Source organism: Mirounga angustirostris, unplaced genomic scaffold (genome assembly GCF_029215605.1).
Source record: "Mirounga angustirostris isolate CCGP_5_RB_7025 unplaced genomic scaffold, mMirAng1.0.hap1 SCAF_4, whole genome shotgun sequence".
NCBI classification, from domain to species: Eukaryota; Metazoa; Chordata; class Mammalia; order Carnivora; family Phocidae; genus Mirounga; species Mirounga angustirostris.
In genome coordinates this window covers 39270107-39292734 of record NW_026991712.1, presented here as the reverse complement: position 1 = coordinate 39292734, position 22628 = coordinate 39270107, and the positions used below count along the sequence as shown (strand labels likewise).

The following is a 22628-nucleotide window of genomic DNA, read 5'->3' as shown; positions in this document are numbered from 1 at the left end:
TGAAAAAATAGAAAACACCAAACTTGCTAAGAAGTCCTCCATACACATCCTGTTGTTTCTTTGCTGTTGTTCATTTATGCTGAACACTTGTCTGGAATAGCTTCCTCCTGGTCCTCCCTGGGGCTCCCACCTCGTCTCTACCTCACCTGGCTAACTCCTTCCTACCCTTGAAGATTCAGTTTGGAATTCACCTTCTCTAGGAGGCTTTCCTTGATTGATTTTTCCTCACTCCTGCACATTAGGGCATCTTTATCATTGCATTTACCAGATGACGCTATAATTAGCTCTTTAAGATTTTGTCTTCCATAAAAGATGGTAATCTTTTAGAGATAAGGCACCATATTTTACACACATTTTACCCCAGATGCCCACCACATTGCTGATGGTCAGTGAGTGTTTGATAATGAATGAATGGGAGTGCCTCATGGAATTGTGGTGAGGCAGAGTGAGATATTAAAAAGAATGGAAAAGAAAGGAGTCTAGTAGAATCCTAATCTCTCAGTGGTTGGAGTGACTTTGGACAAGTTGTTTAATATGTTAGCCTTAGTTTTCTCTGATAGAAAGTGAGGGAAATAGTCCTATGCACTGGATAGGATTGCTGTGAGACATGAATAAAAGGATATATGTGAAAGTACTCTACAGAGTAACACAGTTTGCACACAAACATCATTGAAACAGTGTCATACCTCAGCTCGAGGATATAGTAAGGCAAACTAAACCAAATAGGTAAAGTCTTTTCACCCTCAACTGTTTACATGGAGCCTCAGTGTTACACTGACATGTTTACCTGACTCCTTGTGGCATCTAGTTAGAACTTCCTCTGTTTGTGAGAGACATCTATAGACTTGTCAAATCCATTCACTCTTGTGTTATTTTGCATGGAAGCAATTGCCAGCCAGTCTGAAAAATTTTTGAAGACATGGCTCCTGTCTTATTTATCTTTGGGTGCCCTAAGTTCTTAATAGAAAGCATTGCACCCAGAAATGTTAAAATGACAAACCAAGTTGAGCTTAACACAGAAATATAGAGAAATGTTATCTATTTTTTTTTCTTTTTAAAGAAGGCTACATTTCAGAGTACCCGGGTGGCTCCGTCAGTTAAGCATCTGCCTTAGGCTCAGGTCATGATCCCAGGGTCCTGGGATCGAATCCTGCATTGGGCTCCCTATTCGGCTGGGAGCCTACTTCTCCCTCTGCTTGTGCTCTCTCTCTGTCAAATAAATAAAGACATCCCTATTAAAAAAAATAAAGAAGGCTACATTTCAAAATAAAATTGTAATTGCTTCTCAGTTTTAGAGTCTGCTCAAATAATTGACCACAGAAAATTTCCAAATTTAAGCTAATAAAATGTTCTGGATCCTTGGGGGTCTTCTGATGTCTTTGGAACTTTGTAAGACTAAAGAATTCAACTGTATCTAAGATCCATTTTCCACAAGTCCTAAAATCTGAACTATAGCATGTTATCAGTGTGGTATTCTTTATAGCATTTCATAGACATTTTCATTTTAAAAAATAATATTTTACCTTGATTATAGAAAGAAGGGGACAATGTCTTATTTTTAGGTAAGAGAATAAGCACTAGGCTCTTGATTCATCTAATTGGCTAGATTTGTCATTATTTTTAATTTTTACTAACCTTATTGATATTGCTTAAAACAAAATGGGATAAAACCTAATTAGGTGTATAAATTTTGAGGTACATTAAGAACTCATCAAAATAATATTATGGATAATATGACTGTTTGCAGACACAGGATAAAAAATAAATGAAATTGAGAAGAAAATGTTAGAGATACTGAAATATTTTACTGGTATGTTATGTAAATATTTAAATTTATAAGATAGAATTATAATAGAAAACAAAAAGCCTATATTATAGTCATTAATAATAACTGTGTTTCTACTTCAAGGTGATTTAAACTTATGTTCTAATCTTAGTAAGCAATTGAAAATCATTTGCTGCCTTGTTGCTTTAACCTTTCAAATATGTCAAGGACCACTAACTTCTTGCAGCATTTATAGATATTTATCCAAATGTGTTTTTGGTTAGGATGTGAAAATATTTGGGGAATAAATCCAATACTTGTGCTTATTTACTTTACATAAATCGCATTTTCCCATGAGTGACGGTGTAAATGGGAGTAAGTGGAAAGAAAGAGGAACTTGAATATAAACCAAATGTTTGTTTATGGGCTTTATTTAGAAATCCACATTAGTGACTCTCGTAGTTGGGATATTAACCCAATAACTCCTTTTTTTTGTTGATTTTTATTTTCATTTACCATTATATATTATGAGGCAATTCTCTTTGGAGTACCCAAAGAGAGATACTACATTTTTACCAAATGGGTTCTTTTCAATATTCTACTATAGCAGTATTTGCATTTAGGAACACTACTTTATTTCAGTATAGCTTTTTTTTTACACAGGTATTTTTCTGTTTACACTCTACCCCCACCCCTCCAAAAAAAAAAAAAAAGCATATAACCTCTGAGGTCAGAGTTTTATATGCCTTCAAGATGGTTTGGCATCCTTACTAGGTTATATGCCATAGCAAAAATGTTTCCCAGCCATTCATCTTTAATTACATTTAAATTTACATTAAAATTTAAAAGGATTAAAAGCACTTTAAAAGATGGTGTGTCTATTCACTAAACAGCATGTACTAATTTATAACTTTATTAAAATAACTGTGGGTAGTCTATGTCTCTTGCCTCACGCATAATAAAGAACTTCTCTTTTTGAAAGTAATTGCTGTAAAATATTGCTTGAGGGATTAAAATGCTAGTGTGATTGGGAGGTAGTATCTTTGCTCTTGGGCAGACTGTTTTGAACGTCTCAGGTTCAAACATGAAACTGGGTTAAGGTAGTTGAGGTCAGGGAATGATAGAGTGGTTAGAAGGGATCCTTAGATAATGAAGTCCTTGAGAACAGGAATAGGGTCTTCTCTGTCTTTTGTAAAATCCTAAGGGCCTGGTGCAGTACCATTCACATGGGAGGAAAGGACAGGGTTGCTACCAGAACAGCCAAGAGACAAAAAAAAAAAACGAGCTTGATCTTAGAAAATGCTGAGTTCCTCTCAAGGTTTTCTTCTTAAGCTGAGCTGGTGTCTGTTACTTCTTCTCTTCATAAAAAAGAAAGAACATACTTATCTTAAAGAAAGCTAAAATGTTTGTCATTAAGCATGACAGTGATTTGGGCCCTCATTCAAATAGACCTCTTCCTGTGATTTTGGTCCTATGGGGCTAGGTCAGAAGGATGTGGTTATAACACAAATTGTGATTTCATTTTGTTCTTCTCCTACTCATAAACCTCCACTGTTCCCCCCTTTCCCACAGTGACAATAGGAAGAAGTCCAAATACTTCAGTGTAGGTGGCAGGTGGAGGCCTTCTGGAATTTGGCTCCAAGCTAAGCATAACTTTTACCATCTTCCAACTTGAACTTCAGTGTGGCTCAGCCATTCTTCTATTTGGTCAAGAGATATTCTAGGCATTTCAGATGGGAAAGAGAAGAAAAAACTAAGACTGGAAGTGGGTGAGGCCTGGGGACTGCTGACAGAGATTAGCATCCAGATCACTAAGTTCAGGGGGACACAGAGAGTGGTGATGCTGCCCACCCTGACACTTTCTCCAGGATGCCTTTCCAAGGTAAGGGAACAGTGCTTGTCCAGGGGACTCTGTTCAGACAATGTGTCATTTCTTAATTCCAGTCTGTCATTTTACTTATGGATCAGGACATATTCCGGGAGCTGATGTATTAGATTCTGGAAGAAGGAAACAATCCCAAAAGACAAGAAGGAATTAGGTGAGAAACTCAGGACCTGGACTTGAGTCTTTGGGGAAATTACCATGAAAACCGGGGGCTGGGGACTATGTGGTCAGACTGGCCTCAGCAGGTGAGGGATGAGGTGGGGGTGGTTAGGAAGATAGCAGCTCACCTTGGTACCTAGGACTTTCATCACCCCTGGCCTAGAGACAGCAGATAAATGCATCATACCATTCCAGTTATTCTCTGGCATACTGCAAGGGCCCTGGGTAGGGCAGAGCCTATAGGGAATGGCTTTTAATTTCGACAGCTGGACAGTGCAGGTTCTTTCAGGGATTGACATCCACCTGCTCTGGATCCTATTGGCATTATAACAGGCCTCATTCTGATATTTGGATAGCCGTATATTGCATGTGATTAATTATTTCATAACTTCCAATTAATTTATGTTACTTCAGCCTAAGAAATGTCTTACATTTATTTTTTTAATTTTCTTTAGGTCTTACCCAGCTATCAAGCACTTCTTGAATGAATAATAAATTTTTGGTATTCCGTCTACCACCTAAATCAAGGATGAGACCAAACAATAAACCCAATTTCATTTAAGTTAGTTTTAAGTTTTTAATGGACATAAAATCAATCTATTGGTTTCCTTAAGCTCTTTCCCCATGCCCACTGCCCTGCCCCCCTGCCCCCAGCAGTGGAATACAAAACTACAGGGACTCTGTATCGCTTAGGCTGTGGATTATGAGTGCTGGGAAGGCAAATAAGTGCCTTATTATTCTGATTATTTTGGAAAAAAATGCATTTTTCACTAGAAAGACTAGAACTGGAAAGCCAAAGATTTTTGGTGCAAAACTGTGAAGGGACTTCTGGATGGATGCATGCTCCAAGGGAGTTCTAAGTTAAGAAATTCAGGCTACTTGGAAGGAAGCAGTCAGTTTGCTTTGTAAAATTAGTTATTAGGGCTATGTAAGTGAGTGAAATATACTAATCTGAATCTAGATTTGTGCATTTATATAGATCTTACCCTCAACACATAAATTATTTCAGTAAATGATTTTTAAGTCTTTATTGTTCTTTCATTTATTGAATAAACTTATTGAACCCTGGCTTTATGCCAGCTGGGTGCACATACTATTGGTATAGAAATGACTAATACATAGTTGCTGGTATCAGGGGCTTACAACCCTCACAAGCATCATATGATTCGCTGCAGGGAATGCAAAGATGAGTCCTGAAGCAACTGTTGCATGGATTTTAAAAAAAGTATATTCATACAATAGAATATTATTTGGCAATAAAAAGGAATGAAATATTGATGGGTGTTAAAATATGGATGAACCCCAAAAACATTAGGATAAGTGGAAAAAGCCAGTCACAAAGGACTGCATTTTGTATGATTCCATTTATAGAAAATGTCCAGAATATGCAAATCCATAGAAATAGAAAGTAGATTAGTAGATTAGTGGCAGTGGTGGGACATGTGGATGGGGTGTGTCTGCTAATGCTATGGTGTCTGTCTTGGGGGTGATGGGATGTTCTAAAATTTATTGTGGTGATAGTTGCATACCTTTGTGAATATACTAAAAACTACCAAATGGTACACTTTAAATGGGTGAATTGTGTGTTAAGTGAATTTAATCTCAATAAAGCTAGTAACAACTAAGGAGAGGGAGAGAATGAGTGAATAATGGAAGGAGTAGATAGATCTTTCATATAATTTGCCCATGAGGGAAGTAGAGAAATGGGAAGGTGGTAAAGGAATATGTTTTATTTTTATATTGATTATCTAATTTACACAATAGTTTCAAGTACACATTCTCATTTCATCCTTACGACATTGCTGTGAATATATTATACAGATAAAGAGACTGAAGCTTGGAGAGCTTAAGTGACTTGCCAAAGAATGTACAGCTTAATAAGAAGCAGAAGGGGTAATTAATTAAACTCATTTTTTTTTTTAGGAAAGCAGAGCACAAGTTGAAGGATTGATTAAGAAAAGAGGGACAATGCCTACTGAGATGGGAGAGTAGGAACAAAGACAAGATGAAGATACAGATACTGAGAATTCTGATTCCAGAAGCTCTTCTTGTCCAAATTACATTTTTAGCATGGTTTACTTTTATGCTTTTGTAGGGTAATGTATTAATATATTAATTTTTTTTGGCTAATGTATTTGTAGACTAGTTAAGTATTTACATACTAAATTCCTTGAGGACAGGGAAATGTCTATATCTTTCAAATCCTTTCCAGTACATGTGGGGCCTTGATTATCCATTTATTTGCCTGTGTTGGACAACTGTATTCTGAAGAAAATCAGAGCTCATTGGCTACCAACCAGTAGAAGTATGGTGGTCATGGATTTGGACATGTGTTTTTCTTAGTCTTAATTTTGTAAGAGAATATCAATTGTCTTGTCAATATGGATTGCCCTGCTTTGAATTGACAACATGGACTACACATTCACTCCCAAGTTTTTGATAGAGAATCTATCCTTTAACTCTTTGTTTTTTAATTCTCATCAAATCATTCTCTTTCCCCTCCATTGTACCCCTCTGTCTGTCTACACATCAAATCATTCAGCAAAACCTATTGATTCTGTGCAAATTCATTCCCTTCTTTTTTTCTTCTGTGAATTAGGCCAGGCCACCATCATCTTTGCCCAGGTCTTTCCTTTCACCTGGTCTCACATCAAGTCTCTCTCTTCTCTACTCTGTGAATGCAAGACCTGTATTCTTTATATGAACATTCTATCATATGCCTCTTGCCAGGTCCTCCTGCCTAGAAAAATTATCATCACAAAGAGCTATCTTTTAATGTACATGTAAAAAACTCATTCAACAAATGTTTGAGGGACAACTGTTCGCCACACACATTCTTCCATTGACCATAGAACAAATTCTAGCTCTACCATGACCCACAGGGCCCTGCATGATATGGTCTTTGCCTTTTTCCCAGACTTCATCTCATGTTTTGTTTTGCCCTTTCTGTACACTCCAGACAAATGATCTTCCTTCAGTTCCTCGGAAAAGTTTTCCTGCCTTAGGGCTTTTGGAAGGAGTACTCTTGTCATCACTCTTCTTAGTGGATAGCCCCTTAGCATAATCCTTCAGTTCTCAGTTTAAATATCCCCAAATCCAAAAGAGGTTTCTGTCCCCCTCATTCTTTAGTTAGCTGGGAATGATAGAAAGCTCAAAATAATAGCAGTAGCCTAAGCAAGATAGAAGTTTCTTTCTCTGTCATATAAAATTCTAGGTAATTGTGCTCCATGGGTTAGGAACCCAGACTTCTGTCCTGAAGTTCCTTTTCAACTCTACCTCATGAAAAGATGGTGTCTTCCATCTGCATTTGAGTGACCAAGAAGGAGTCATGGGGAAGATAAAGACATGCCTCCCCTAATAAGTAACATGGTCATACCTATCTACAGAGAAGTTGAAAATGAGGTCTCTTTTTTTGTTGCTGTTTGTTTTTACGTAGTCATGTTCCATCAGTATTAAATGGTTCCATTACTGAAAGAGAGAAAGAGGATATGGGGGAAAGGAACAATGTCCCCATATGTTGTACTTGTGGTAGAAATGGACTCTTGTCTATTATTATATCGTATGGCATTTTCTTTATGATGACCCACAGAATAACTTTTATTGTTAGTAAATTTGTGCTTTTCCTGAGCAACTGGTTTGTATTTCTGTTTTGTGCCTGATTATGTTTCACTCTTTGCTTTCTTTGCCAGGCAGTTTACAGCTAAATTTATAGTCCTCTCTAGCAACTGCACAAACCTTATGACATGTATTTTCTTCTATAATATTAGCAATGGTATTATTTTACTACACCTGCATTTTCTTCATTCATTTATTTTTATTTTTTCAATGTATTTTTATAGGTCTCCTCAAATTCTTTTGGTAGTAAAGTTGGAAACAAATAAATGCAGTTATGAATAGATAAATACCCTGTGTTTAATGAGGACTATGAAAGTATCTATATCATAGAGTTGTTGAGAGAATCAAGAGTTAATGTAAACAAAACATTTAGACCAGTGTCTGGTGTACTATAAGAACTACATAAATGTTTGCTCAGTATTCTTATTATAATTAAATCTTTTCTGAAGTGACCACCAAGTAAGCCTCCTTGAAGAGACAGTCTTAGGAACACTCTCAAATTAGGTTAAATGAAGAGGGAAAGGATAAAGTTATATATTTAAGGGTCACTCATCAACAATTATTCTATGTCTACAGATTATAATCTGTGTAGCAGCTAGCAAATGCATTCTGCTGTGTCAGATGATATGCTAAAAATCTTAGAGATGGTCTCTAAGACAGTTCATATGTCGGATAGGTTGGCATCTTGTAGACACAAATATATGGATGACTAATTAGATTCAATTACTAGAAGGACTCTCTCTCTACCTTTCTCCCAGTTAGGGATAGAAAGTTTCCATCAGATAGATCTGGGTTTGAATCTTAGATCTGCAACTAACCAAACTCTGTGATAGGTTAAATCTCAGTTTTTGCCTCAGTAGACAGGAACAACAATACCTACTGCATAGGGGCATAAGGATTACATGAAATAATGCATGTAAATAGCTTTGCATGGTACCTGGTCAGAACATGCATATAATAGTTATTCCTGTTACCATCTGTTTCATGCAAATCTTTTGAACTGAAGAATTACTACCTTTCACTTCTTGGATTTATATTGAGTATAGACAAACTTGATTTTTTTTTTCTTTAAATATTTGAAAACCCTGCCCTACAATCTGGTAAGTCTACAAATGTTTAAATTTTTACTTTTCCATCATGAAGTTGTATGAAATAGTGGCTTCTCAGTATGGTTCAAGGCTAATCAATGGTTCACATGGGTTCTTGGGCTCCTGTTGCATTAATGTTTCTATTAACATAGCATTTCTGCTTAAGTTTCTGGTATGGATTAATAAACTATCAATGGTGTTTCAATGACGCCTGTTTTTCATTAATTAGTAGCTCTTCAGAAACTCATCAAAAACTTCCCATTCATTTTGTGGAATTCAGATGGTTGGGGATGAATGGTCTGAGAGGCTCTTTACTCTGCCAAAGTAGCTCATGAAAAATGTGGTCAATTTAATTCAACACAGCAAACATACATTGAATTCAGAACATGGGAAAAGCCTTGCACTACATACTGTGACAGTATCAGGAGATTTCCCCTGTGGTGGCCATCTGTTGTTTGCTACCCAGCACCCATTCTCCTTCTGTTGGGGAGTGGGTGAAAGTCACCCACTCCCAGCCATATGCTTTGGGTGGGATTGGCCCTTTACCCAAGGGTAGAGGTGAGCCTTGCTTGGCTTAAGGTAGTCAGCACATCCCATCCCCAAGACCATAGTTTTGGATTCAGAGTGGGCATATAACACATGGTTTTAAACAGACTTGTTTTCTGGGGCTTCTGGAAAAATGAAGCTTGCTCTCTTTTTCCCATGGGAACTTCTGGAAGAGACACTCCCTCTTTCCTTAGGCAGTATAAATAAGGATATGAGGTCTGGGAGAACCTGGAGCTGTGAATGGGCAAAACACCACACAGATTCTTAAGATGAAAGGGGGCAATGCCAGGAGCCAGGCACTATCTGAGGCCAGCCCTTCTACTGGTCATGTGAGCCAATACATTTTTTTTTTAAGTAGGCTCCACACCTAGCATGGAGCCCAACACCGGGCTTGAACTCATGACCCTGAGGTCAAGACCGGAGCTGAGATCAAGAGTCAGACACTTAAACAACTGGGCCACCCAGGTGCCCCACCAGTACATTTCCTTAAGCCAATTGGAAATTTGCTTAAGGCGGTTGGGGTTTTCTATCACTTGGAAGTATGAGAATCCATATGGCTTTGATGTCAGCAGTTAGAAAAAAGATTCATGATAGCTGCAACCTACGTGTTACAATTCAACCTACGTGTTACAATTGTTCTAGAATATGTGTAAGAAAACTTGATACAGGGACTAAGATTATTATGGAAACAAAATTAACCAATGGCAAGTTTTTATTGAAATGCCTTGAGAGAAGGGATCATATCTGTTTGGTCTTCTAGAACCATTCTTGGCACATAATTAAACTCTCAGTCTATGTTGATTGAATGTGTGAGGTTAATAGTATGCTAGATTCTGTGTTTCCCACATAAAGGAGACCTTCTCTTTGTCATTGGGACATTCCTGATTAGAGGCTTTACCAGCCATAAACTTTCTTTTGAATATACATTTATATATGTTTTAATTAATAAAGTTTATTTATTTAAATTTAATTTTTTTTTTTTAGAGATCCTAGAATTAAAATTTGTTTTTTAGGGCAGCTTAAGTTCACAGCAAAACTGAAGGGAAAGTATAGAGAATTCTCATATACTCACACCCCCTGCACATGGATAATTTCTTCCACTATCAACATCCCATTCATAGTGGCACATTTGTTATAATTAATGAACTTACATTGACACATTATCACTCAAACCCATAATTTACATTGGGGTTCACTCTTGGTGTTGTACATTCTATGGGTTTTGACAAATGTTTAATGATACGTATCTGCCATTATAACATTGTACGGAATAGTTTCATTGCCCTAAAAATCCACTGTGCTCTGCCCATTCATTTCTCTCTCTCCCCAGCTCCTAGCAGCCGCTAATCTTTTTACTGTTTCCATAGTTTTGCCTTTCCCAGAATGTCATATTGTTGGAATCATAGAGTCTTTTTAGATTGGTTTATTTCACTGAGTAATATGCATTTAAGTTTCCTCCATGTCTTTTCATGGCTTGATAGCTAATTTCTTTTAAACATTGGACAATATTCCACTGTTGTTAGGTACCTTTATTTATCCACTTACCCGGATATCTTGGTTGCTTCCAAGTTTTGGCATGTATGAATTGAGCTGCTGTCAATATCTGTGTGCAGTTTTTGGACGTAAGTTTTCAAATCCTGTGGGTAAATAACCAATGGGTGCAATTGCTGGATCGTACGGTGAGAGTGTTTAATTTTTTGTAAGAAACTTCCAAACTGCCTTCCAAAGTGGCTATACCATTTTGCATCCCCACCAGCAATGAATAAGAATTCCTTATGCTCCTTATCCTCGCCAACATTTGGTGTTGTCCGTGTTTTGGATTTTTGCCATTCTAATAGGTGTGTAATGGTATCTCATTGTTTTAATTTGCAATTCCCTAATGATGTATGATGTTGAACAAATTAAATGTGGTTAATGCTCTTGTACTTAAATCTCTCCTGCTTAAACTTCATGGTGATGGCTTTGAATTGTAATTGTAGAAGGATTTGTGTCCTTCCAGCCAGTAGACTTTAATAAATAACATTCAGGAAATATTCCTGTAAGTCCTATGGTTCTGATATTTCCATCATGTCTCTAGAATCTTCTCATGGCAAATTGCTGTGTCAAACTGAATTATGAAAGTGAGTCAGGTTTCTTCTTTTTTTTTTTTTTTTAAAGATTTTATTTATTTATTTGAGACAGAGAGAATGAGAGACAGAGAGCATGAGAGGGAGGAGGGTCAGAGGGAGAAGCAGACTCCCTGTCGAGCAGGGAGCCCGATGCGGGACTCGATCCCGGGACTCCAGGATCATGACCTGAGCCGAAGGCAGTCGCCCAACCAACTGAGCCACCCAGGCGCCCGAGTCAGGTTTCTTCTTATTGAGGACGAAAATTCTGTTTTGTTATGGTATTTTTTCTCCAAGTTTTACTTCTTTAAGAACAGCATAGGAAGTTAACATTTCAAAACATAGCTGAATGAAAAAGCCCATTTTGGAATGCCAAGCTGTCATAGAGTTATTTTATCTCCCTGATATAACACTATAATAACATTATTCTGTACTTGATATAAACATAAGCACACCAGTTTCTATCATTTTTGCCCTTGGTTTTTGGAGATGGTATTTAGAGGGAAAACATTTAGGTATGAAATATTGAAATCTATTGAAAGTGTATAGAATTATTTAATAGTAAAACAGGGCTGCTTGTTTCTTTTAGAAGTGACATCAGGTGAGTTAGCTAACTGAAGCTGCCAAGACTGTATTTTAATGATCTCTAGGGTTTATCTCTTACTTAAAATTCTTTGTCATTTAGTCTGCATGTGTTAAATCACTGACACTTGCTAAATTCTTTTTCAGATTTGTTGGTTGTCTACTGTTTGGTGTTGATTATTTGATCACTTTGATGTGTGATAGGAGGAAGAAAGTAGTTATCTAATTTTCACTGAACAGTCATCCCTAAGGTATTAAAAATATTCATTCTATATTTTATCTGTCATCAGCTATAGATTGTGAAATGTTCTGATAGAAACTTTAAATTCAGGGCTCCTACTTTAGTCAGCTCTCACTCAGTATTGCAGTGGTAACAAATAACCCCCAATAACCCCAATAACCCCTCTCTTACTGCCTTACAAATAACCCCCAAATTTCTGTGGCTTGGACCTCCTAAGATATCTTTCTTTCTTTTTTTTTTAAGATATATTTATTTATTTTAGAGGAGGGGGGAGGGGCAGAGAGAGAGGGAGAGAAAATCTCAAATAGGCTCCACACCGAGCACAAAACCCGACATGGGGCTTGATCCCAAGACCCTGAGATCATGACCTGAGCTGAAACCAAGAGTCAGACACTTAACCGACTGAGCCACCCAGGTGCCCCTCCTAAGATTTATTTCTTGTTCACCTTGCATATAAATATATAAAGTTGGTAGTGCCTTTGCTTCTGCCTCAAGTATCTTTCATTCCAGGATCCAGGCTGAAGAAGTCCCCATCTGGGACATGTCATTCTTGTGGCTGAAGGAAAAGATCTCTTAAAAGACAATCAAAGCTTGCAGTGGCTCTTTAAGTTCCTGCTCAGCTGTGGCCATATACCTTTCCTATTCCCATTCCAATGGCCATAGCAAACCTCGTGGCCAAGCCCAGCATTGGTGTCTTCCAAGAGAGACACTGCAGTTTACAAGGCAATTGATTGGCATGTGTCATTCTCTTACAGAAAAGGGGAGGGGAGATAACACAATATAGCATTAGTATAATTCTAGATAGGGCCACTGGTATCTTTTTCTATCATGCCCTGTTCCTCTGCTGCTTCTCTGAAAAGTCCTTTCTGTGTTCCTCTCACACATTCCTCCTTCACCCCTGTGTTTTTTTGCTGCCAAGTAGACCCATGAAACCTCCTCAGCTTCTCTGCCCAGCCTTTTGTGGCATCTTTATGATATAGTGCCTACATGATTGCTTTAGTCAAAACTGACAAGAAATCGCATAGCCTCTGGAGCTGTCTGATGTGATAAAGAATAGTTCTGCTCTGAGCCAGATAGGCTCCATATTTGCTGATTATATCCATTATTTTTGTTTTATTCCTGGTGATTGCTTTGAAGTGAAGTTTTAAATAAATCAGATAATTACTGCTTATATCCATCCATTTGATATATGTCCAGAACCCTTACAAACCTTACTCTTACTGTCTTATGTTGCAATTTTTAGCTCTGTCATCTCATCTGATACTCACAAGAATCCTGATGGTGTGAATAATACTGTGATTCCCATTTTACAGGCTGGGAAAAGTTAAGCAGCTTATTCATGAGCAAAGGCTAGTGAGCTCTATAGCCAGTATTCAAGCCAGATTACATAACAATGGATGCTTTTTGTTACTGATAAAGAAATACCCTGTTTTAAGCATATCTGGAGGAATGCATAATGTAGTATAGAAAATATTTTGTAAAGAAGTTTTCAATGAAGATCATTGTTTCACAGATAGGATTCATCTTAAAATTAAACAACAAAAAAAGTCTTTGTTTTGATAACTAAATTTCAGTTTACATACAACTTTCCCCAGGAAAGTAATCATTATATAGATTGGATAATACGGTTATGGAGTACAACACTCAATGAAGCTGATTTCCCCATTGCAGTAAATGGCATCCCCTCCATACTCTTGCTCAGTGGTCTGTCCAGTCTTCTTTCTCTCCACTGCCCTGCCCTCCTCCAGCCACTACTGCTCTCAACCGGAATGTGGCAGTTGCCCCCTAAATAGCCCTCCATGCCTTTTCTTGCCTCCTCCAAGCCTTCCATCACACTAAGACTAGTGGTATTTCCAGCATGTAACTCTGAATTTGCCTGACTTCTCTGTCCCCACCCAAATTCCTTACTGCAGCTACAGGGCTCCCAGGTGATGTCACCCTGCCAACTGCCAGCCTCCTCTCATGCCATTCTCTCACTCACTCTGTGTCTTTAATCTCCTTCTCTCTTCTGCTCCCTGGCTTCCTCCTCTAGTCTATTAGCACTCCCTTTTCAGATCCCACCCTCTCAGCAGAGCCAGCCATGACCCCCAGACTACGATTACTAGACCTGTGTCAGTCGACTGCAGCCAGAAACTCACCTCCATACCCCCGCATGCCATCACTAAGACTTGTAGATTTTCCTTTTTAAGTATCACTGGAAGCTGACTGACGTACATAGGACCTTCCAGCTGCTCATTTCCACGGATGTCTAAGAAGATAATGTTTTTTGTGGAAGTCCCCGCTCACTCACACCGGTCACCATTACAAGGGAATCCTCAGGGGTGGAGGAGAAAACAACCAAGTTCAAACAGGTTTCAAAGCAACCATATTTAAGACGACCAAAGCAACTGTGTTTCAAACACAATACGCCTCATGTTTTAGACCATAACTGGCTCCCTGTGATAAGTGCTAAAATTAATCCAAGTGCCCCCAAAGTGTGGCTGCCTTTCATGCTGTGGCCTGACCAGTGGAAGCAGTTTGGAATCTCTAAGTGATCGGATTGCTAAGGATTGGTTTGTGCTCCATGCTTGTTGCCGTTGTGTGTTGCGGAGTTGGGTCCCCATACTACTTGAGTGTGCTACATGACAGGTCGAAGTAAACCGAGAGGGCCTGTGGTGGGTACCTCCCCATTATACAACAAAACGTGTAAGTTCTGTATTTTTGAGGCCAAAGTAGACCAGTCGTTTCGCTTGTGGCTAATCCTTAGGTGTCAGTATGGCAGGGCGGCTTGTAGTACACTGCTCCATCAGCCAGACAGCTGCCTCTTGAGACTTGCTGATAATTCGCTGTGCCCGTGGATTTTGATGAAGTCAGGTCTGGGCTTGCTCTCCAGGTAACGGACCAGGTTTAATTTGAGCCAGATCTCAGGAGACAGTTTGGAGAAGGTGAGTCACACGCCTGCCGCTATCCTTTGAGGGGTGCACTTTGCCTCTTGCTCTTCTGACTTTCACTCAACTAATAGCTGAGTTTAATATTTTTTTCCTGAAAATTGTTTCAAGGAGACTGTTTGCCTTGCCTTCTTGGAACTCATAGAATGAGAATAGGGGTCCGTAAATATCTTGGTTGAGAAGTAGAAGATTTTAGAGTGTCTCTTTGTCTGTTTGAGGGCCTGGCAGGAAGCCTCCTATTCACTGTAAATGAATAGATGTTTCGTCTACTTTTGTCTTCCCTTCTTTGTTCTTTTCCTAGGAATGCCCTTTTCTTCATTTTCAGGCTATTGAAGTCTTCTAAGGCTCACTTAAAGTTTCATCTTATAGGAAACTTCCTAGATTTCCCCCAGTCAGAATTAATTTATTATTTTGCGAAATTTTACTTTGTACATTCATTTAGACTTGTGACATCCTGTGATCTTTTTAAAGTTCTTGTTTACCTACTTTTCTCCCCCACATTTTCGAATTTTTAAAATGATTATATTTAAAATTCAATTTAATTAACATATACTGTATTATTAGTTTCAGGGGTAGAATTTAGTGATTCATCAGTTGCATATAACACCCAGTGCTCATTACATCACATGCCCTCCTTAATGCCCATTACCCAGTTAACCCATCCCCCCACCCACCTCCCCTCCAGCAACCCTGTTTGTTCCTTATAGGTCAGAGCCTCTTATGGTTTGCCGCCCTGTCTGTTTTTATCTTATTTTATTTTCCCTTCCCTTCCCCTATGTTCATCTGTTTTGTTTCTTAAATTCTACATAGAAATTATATGGTACTTGTCTTCCTCTGACTTATTTTGCTTACCATAATATACTCTAGTTCCATCTGCCTCTTTGCAAATGGCAAGATTTCATTCTTTTTGATGGCTGAGTAATAGTCCATTGTGTGTGTGTATGTATGTATGCATGTATGTATGTAATATGTATGTATGCATGTATAGAAAAGTATGTATGTATGTGGTATATATATCACATCTTCTTTATCCATTCATCCATCCATGGACATCTGGGCTCTTTCCATAGTTTGGCTATTGTGGACATAGCTGCTATAAACATTGGGGTGCAGGTGCCCCTTCAAATCACTATTTTTATATATTTTGGATAAATACCTAGTAGTGTAATTACTAGATCGTAGGATAGTTCTCTTTAACTTTTTGAGGAGCCTCCATACTGTTTTCCAGAGTGGCTGTACCAGTTTGCATTCCTACCGACAGTGTAAGAGGGTTCCCCTTTTTCCACATCCTTGCCAACACCTGTTGTTTCCTGAGTTGTTAATTTTAGCCATTTTGACCCGTGTCAGGTGATATCTCATTGTCGTTGTGATTTATATTTCCCTGATGATTTTTTCATGTGTCTGTTAGCCATTTGTATGTTTTCTGTGGAGAAATGTCTGTTCATGTCTTTTGCCCATTTCTTGACTGGATTTTTTGTTTTTGGGGTGTTGAGTTTTATAAGTTCTTCATAGATTTTGAATACTAGCCCTTTATCTGATAAGGGATTTGCAAATATCTTCTCCCATTCCATAGGTTGCCTTTTAGTTTTGTTGATTGTTTCCCTTGCTGTGCAGAAGCTTTTTATCTTGATGAAGTCCCTATAGTTCATTTTTGCTTTTTTTCCCCCTTGTCTCTGGAGATGAGTCTAGGAAGTCGCTGTGGCTGAGGTCAAAAAGGTTGCTGCTTGTGTTTTTCTCTAGGATTTTTTATGGATGCCTGTGTCATATTTAGGTCTTTCATCCATTTGGGATTCATTTTTGTGTATGGTGTAAGAAAGTGGTCCAGTTTCATTCTTCTGCATATGGCTGTCCAATATTCCCAGCACCATTTGTTGAAGAGACTGTCTTTTTTCCATTGGATATTCTTTCCTGCTTTGTCGAAGATTAGTTGACTATAGAGTTGAGGGTCCATTTCTGGGTTCCCTGTTCTGTTCCATTGATGTATGTGTCTGTTTTTGTGCCAGTACCATACTGTCTTGATGATTACAGCTCTGTAATACAGCTTGAAGTCCGGAATTGTGATGCCACCATCTTTACTTTTCTTTTTCAACATTACTGGGCTATTTGGGGTCTTTTCTGGTTCCATACAAATTTTAGGATTGTTTGTTCCAGCTCTGTGAAAAATGCTGGCATTAATTTGATAGGGATTGCCTTGAGTGTGTAGACTGCTTTGGGTAGTATAGGCAATTCAACAGTATTTGTTCTTCTGTGTTCTTCTATAGACTCGTTAATCTATGAGCATGGAATGTTTTTCCCTTTCTTTGTGTCTTCCTCAGTTTCTTTCATAAGTGTTCTATAGTTTTCGGAGTACAGATCTTTTACCTCTTTGGTTAGGTTTATTTCTAGGTATCTTATGGTTTTTGGTGCCCAGATTTTCCAATTTTTGAGAAAAGAACTGAAACTTAGTCAAATTCATGCTGCCCCCAATGTCCAGTATGAAGCTCTACCCAGTAGGAGGGCTGTAAATTTGTTGAATGAATTTGAATCTTTAAGGCTTGTTCTTTAATGAGAAGGACGTTGCACAATTATAATATTCTCCATAAACAAGTGGACACTCAAAAAGGACTGCTCTGATGTTCTTTTATCTGTCTTGCCATGAATTTGCAATTTCCTTACCGCTTCAGGCCAAAACACTGAGTTTCCAAGAATAACTATTTTCCCTTCTCCATAACTGAGTTCAGGAAAAAGCAGCCATTCCACTGGACCTAGTTATCTTGTGTAGTATACTCAGTATAAGATTATGCAATAAGAGTAAGAAGCTAGGCTTCCTTTTGGGTGGGGCTGGAGTATTTCCTGTTTGGAGGCTAAATCTTCTGAAATCAGAATCAATTTTCTAAAACATACCACATTGAATTGAGCCCCAGAGACATGTTTTTCTGTTTGTATTCTTTTCCTTTCCTTTTGATAATAGAAGACATTATAAAAATTCTCACTTCACTATCTTCCTATTCTTAGCTTTTCTTGGGGGGAATCCAGTCAGAAGATACTAAGTTTGGAATCTCTTTATCAAATTCTTCATAGAAAAAATGATCTGAGCCAACACCACAGCAGCCAGCATCTGTTGTCTCTAGAAGGAGACTGCAGCAGTGATTATGCACAGGGTAAGTCGCTTACAAAATAAATTGATCAATTTAAAAAATTAGATGTGGAGAATAAAAAGGCACCTGAGGATTTTTACAGTTTTTGTGATATAATCAGCTGTAGCCAAGAGAGTTGCTTTATAATGTGAATATTCTTAGCTTCAGTCTCACATTTTCTTCAGAATTAACTATCATAATCCTTTTCATTACTCTAACAGAGTCTGAGGACTCTTTTCCTAGAGTGAAGTCTCCCTCCCAACTCCTCTGTTAATAGTTTGGGACGTAATGTGACAGTAGTACTCTGATTTATGAGTCAGATCCTGGGTAGCCTAAGAAAAATAAAATAACTTAGGAAGACTTTTTATATACCTATTTATTTTTCCTCTTTATTCCCCTTAAAATGAAAATACTGAGCCTTTCTATTTTACATTTGTGAAAGAAGATAGCAGTGCAATTAATAGGAGGAGCATGATCCTTGGATTCAAATCTCAGCTTCAGGGCACCTAGGTGGCTCAGATGGTTAAGTGCCTGCCTTTGGCTCAGGTCATGATCTCCAGGTCCTGGGATAAAGCCCCACAATGGGCTCCCTGCTCAGCAGGGAGTCTGCTTCTCCCTCTTCCTCTGCCTCTCCCCACTGCTCCTACTCTCTCGCTCTCTGTATCTCTCTGTCTTAAATGAATAAATAAAAAATTCTTAAAAAAAAAAAAAAAACCACAACCAAAAAAAAAAAACAAATCTCAGCTTCAACACCCAGTAGTTGTGTATATGTATTTTTCTGCATATCAGTATCCTCCTAATAACTACTTTGCAATTTCTCTGGCCATTGGTATAAACAATAGATATTCAAATATAGCTATTATTGCTATTATCATCAATTATCCTGACTTACAGAAATATACAAGTTCCTTGGAAAGTATACATTTTTGGAGAGTGATCAGGGATGGGGTATTATTATACTTTAATTTTTTCTTTTTTGGTTTCCTTTCCTTCATTCCGTATATGCATATGTACATGTATTTGTGATTATGAATGTGATTATGAATGTGTGTGTGTGTGAATTTCACATACTGTGTGTCAGGCACCATTTCGAGCACTTTGGTAACTTTTTATTAACGAATAAAACAGATAAAAAATTCTACCTGCTCATGGAGCTTACATGATTGTAGTAGGTATAGCTGGAAGCTGATAAATTCTATGGAAAAATGAAGCAAGGTAAGAGGAGAGGGATTTGGGAGTGGGTTGCACTTATAAATAGGGAGGTCAGGGTAGGCCTTAGTGTGAATATGACACTGGATTTGTGTTCTTAGGGGTTTTCATGTACTCTCCTCGAGAATGGAGAATGGGGAGAAGGGAGATGAGAACACAGAAAAGAATAGGAGCCTGCTGATTTGTAGGAGAATATGAGTATTTCCTTTGTGTAACATGTGTCCAGAAAAAAATAATACAGATGAGCGAAGTCTTCCAGGTGGCCTCATTTTATTTTATTCAGTTTGAGCAAAAATCTTCCTTAAATGCTTTTTCTGCATACCCTGCCATCCCAAAAGATGGATACTGAGTACAGTCCACTTGGTCTGTGACGGCTGCCGGAGGTCATCACCATGACTCTCGCATCCGTTACTGAACTGTCATGAAGCAGGGTCCTCAGGACCAACAGAGATGCTTTAGGCTATTTGCCTACATAAAGGCTGAGTCCGCAGTGGTTGTGAGTTCTACATCATAGCTACTACACACATACGGCTATTCAAATTAAAATAAGTGACATTAAAAATTCAGTTTCTTAGGGCACCTGGATGGCTCAGATGGTTAAGCGTCTGCCTTCGGCTCAGGTCATGATCCCGGGGTCCTGGGATCGAGTCCCGCATCGGGCTCCCTGCTCCTTAGGAGCCTGCTTCTCCCTCTGCTTCTCTCTCTCTCTCTGTCTCTGTCTGTCATGGATAAATAAATAAAATCTTTAAAAAAAAAATTCAGTTTCTTAGTCACATTAGTCACATTTTAAGTGCCATACGTGTCTAATGGCTACTGCGTTAGCACAGATAGAGAACATTTCTAACACTGCAGAAAATTCTGTCAGTATTTGTTATTTTATGTGTTCCTATCTCTGACATTGTTTTTTCTGGTACTATCAGCTTCCAACTGTATCTCTTCCTTTTGATTTGTTGTTTCTCATGGTTTATAGGTTTAAATACTAGATTTAGAATTTTGTGTGAAGTAAGGGTAGAGAGGCTCTAACAGAGAGCAGAGGAGCTTTCTTATGTTCAAGTCCTTGAGTTGTCATACTTAGAATTTATATTCCTATTCTGACTGCCCCAAGGCCTTTTTTGCTTGGTTATTGTTATGCAGCTGTGCTCTGGGTGGTAAGAGAATCAGACTGCTGAGTTATTATGGGAGAAGTGTTATCAAACTTTAAAGGTAAAATTGCACTTTTATGGAAATACTTTAGATCCAGTCAGTGGTACCCTACTTGGAGCAATGCTATTCAAGGAGTGTTTATTGACTGACTGCCTACACATGTACACCAAGCACTGTGTTAGGCCCAGGAGATGCAAGCAAAAATGAACATAGCCTCAATCCTTGATATCACAGTTTATGTGGCGGAGAGAATCATAAATAGGCAGAATTTCAGTTATCCAGTGCCCAGGTAGGCCCAGGATACTCTGAAAGCACAGAGGAGGATGGTTCGTAAGCCAGCCTTCCCTGGGGGTGGCGGGGAGGGAAATGAGACGGGATCAAAGGCCAGAGAATGCTTCCTAAAGAAGAGATTCTTAAATGGCATCCTGGAGGATAAATAGGTGTTAGTCACATGATGGAGTTGGGAGAATGAGATGAACAAAACATGATGTACCATAGTGTGAACAAAGATGCTGAGGAGTGAACTGGCATGGTGAGAGTGGGAACTTTTAAGTGTATTTTTGATGGAATTCAGAAGAAAAGAGAGACTGTGTTTGTAGAGAGGGACAGGCTTCGAATGGTATGTTGAAGTGATGGTTTTCAGCAGAGCTGGAGAGGGGCAGGGCAGGGGTGGTAACGTAGGCTGATTACTCAGTAGTTCAGGTAGTTCAGGCAGCTCTGTGGAGGTGGAGTTTGGGGGAGCTAGGCTGGAGGCTGGGACACCAGTGGTGGTAGGTGCGTGGAAGAGGAGGGAGCCATAGCAGGCCCTCAGTCCAGAGGTAATGAGAGCCTGATGTAAGAGTGTGGAACAGAGCACCTGGGTTCAATCAACGTTTAAGGCATAAAATTATCAGTATTTGAGGTTTAATTTGATGTGGTGGCTGAAGGAGAGAAGAGGAGTCAGAGATGACTCTAAGCTTTCAGGAAAGCAGTTAATTTGAACTGTTCTTCCATGTTTACAGTCATAGGTTTTGACCTGTTGCTTCTACTAGTGATTTGCTTTGGCAACTGTGGTGTCCAGGATGGGTTTTGGCTGTTCAAGGCTCCATCACATTCGCATTGGTTAAAAGAACTTGAAGCACAGACCATCGTGAAGTTCCACCCTCCTATGACTTTAATTCTGCGGCGGCCTATGACAATTTATAGAAATTTGGCTTCATTTCTAGTGGCTCCAGTGCAGATGCCAGAATTACCCCATTGCTAGGACGGCCTTCGGGTGGACCACTGAACCTGTTATTCATTATGAACAACTGAAAGCCATCAATAAAATTCTTGTATTATGCCAACAGTAACACCAGTCAAGTATTAAGGTAGGTTTCGGAAAGTTACGAATCTCAAAATCTGTCTAGCTGAACTCTTATTTGTATGTTTATACATATTTATTTATCATGTGGAAAAGCTAGTGCCTTCCTTTTTATAATTGTACATTGCCTTTTTTTAGATTATAAATTAAATTCTGAGTTCTGAATGTTGGTGGAGACATGCTTATAGATCTGTAGTCAGTTACTTTAAAGTAAAAGTACAAATCGAGTCCAGATAGGGGAACCAGAAGTAGGAGTGAAGCCAGCCCAAAGGGTCCATTACAATGGGGCCTATATTGAAAGCAAGAATTCTCTCATACCTGTAGTGTGTTTTAAAAGGATTTTCCAAGTAACAGTTAATATTTTAATGACATCTGTTAACCTTCCAAAAAACCTAGTTCTCTATTTTGCAAGATTAAGGAAACATGCCAAATACATGTTGATACTTCTGCTTTTATTGACATATTTCATGACTGCATGGCTAAAGCCACAAACGAGTAGGCACCGGCCACTTTCTTTTCATAGTTTTATTTAGTCACTGCACCTGGCTTTTGATGCTGAATATCTTCTCCTTGTCACTCAAACTGCTCCATCAAATTGGATCTTCAGTGGTCTGGCAGTTTTGAATGACTTCTTGGAGGCTGTGAAACCCTGTTCCCTAATCAGGAAGATCTGGGTGAGTCTTGTAGGAGGAAAGATGGTACATCTCTTCTAAGTAAGACAACAGGATTATGGGACAATTACAACATCTTCAGAAGTTTTATCTGGAGAATAGTGATGTGTTTTGGTGATGAACAAATACTGTAAGTTGAGAAGCTTGGGAAGTTTTCATATTCTTTAAGAGTGTTTTGTATAAAGGAGGAATGAAAACAAGCTGACTTTTTGTAGTTCTTGGTAGAGGTTACAT

At 38.6% G+C, this 22628-nt stretch overlaps 1 protein-coding gene and 1 long non-coding RNA gene across 5 annotated transcripts in view; both read left to right on the top strand.

Annotated features, from left to right (window-relative positions):
- CPQ (carboxypeptidase Q) overlaps nucleotides 1-22628 on the top strand; it is a 458753-nt gene that overhangs the window by 125536 nt on the left and 310589 nt on the right. The window lies entirely within an intron of this gene.
- Nucleotides 2598-6242, top strand: LOC135364088 (uncharacterized). Its single transcript, XR_010410582.1, has 2 exons — nucleotides 2598-3647; nucleotides 5733-6242. It is a non-coding gene; the product is annotated as an uncharacterized LOC135364088 (long non-coding RNA).